This window comes from Phalaenopsis equestris, unplaced genomic scaffold, assembly GCF_001263595.1.
Source record: "Phalaenopsis equestris unplaced genomic scaffold, ASM126359v1 Scaffold234426, whole genome shotgun sequence".
Classification (NCBI taxonomy): Eukaryota; Viridiplantae; Streptophyta; class Magnoliopsida; order Asparagales; family Orchidaceae; genus Phalaenopsis; species Phalaenopsis equestris.
The window spans coordinates 36,977-38,075 of NW_018252342.1; positions in this window are offsets into that span (position 1 = coordinate 36,977).

The window sequence follows — 1,099 nt, forward strand, 5'->3', positions numbered from 1 at the left end:
CCCTTCAATACTAATGGCTAAGAAACAGTTATACATCTCCTGTGCACTTTGACTGATGAACTTCTTCCACATGGATTCTTCCTTCTTCTTCAAATCCATCTCCCATGAAGACATTTTCTCTAAACCTCTCTCTTTCTTAGACTTTTAGGGCTAAAAACAATTTGGGGTGAAATTCCTTCACAAAAGGCCTAATTCCCCCTCATAACTTCTAGGCATGATTAGAAACTGCCAAGACACGTTTATTCCAACTAAATTACAGTTACACCTTCTAGAAATCTGACCAAAGGAAAATATGTTGAGATTTTCATACCTATTTTATACTAATTTTGATGATATTGCACTTTAAAGAAGGGTATTTTTGATGTTTTGTTACAGGTATGAAGAATTATGGTCATTGGAGCAAAAAGATACAAAAACGGTGCAATTTGAAGCAAAAACGAGCAAGAACTGAAATTTTGCCCTGTCACCTTTCAATAAGTCTTTCGATGCTTAATATCTTTTACACTTCTTGCATATTTTTGAATGAGATTACACTTTAAAGGAAGGCTGTTTTAATGCTTATTTTGTAGGGCTATCTGTTAGGAACACAACGCAACTGAAATGGGGCAAAAAGGAGCTAAAACGGAGCCAAACAGTGGAGCTGTGCAGTCTGCCCGTCGACGGCGCCAAAACGGTGCCGACGGCAAGATTTACCCAAGAAGACTGAAAATGACAGAAAAGCCCGCCGGCGGCGCCTTCAAGCCCGCTGACGGCGCCCGGGACGGTTATGGGCCAAAATTCAACGTATTTGGATGCTTTTTGAAAGGTTTCATGTGGCAACTCTTCATACTTCATCCCTACACTTTAAAATAACAAATTTAGGTTAGAAAAAGGGGGTTTTGTGAGAGAAATGTTAGGAAAAGTGTGCAGAAAGTTTATGTTTCTCAGAATAGGAGTAGAAATGTAGATTTCTACTCTTTTGGAGAGATTGGAGAGGGGATTTTGAGAGAATTTGTAAGGAGATGTTTTTGCATTACATTGATCGGCGGGAGAATTTGTGGGAGAGATTTTCTTCTTTCTTTCAAAGGGAAAAAGCCAAGTATTATGTTTTTTTTTTTCT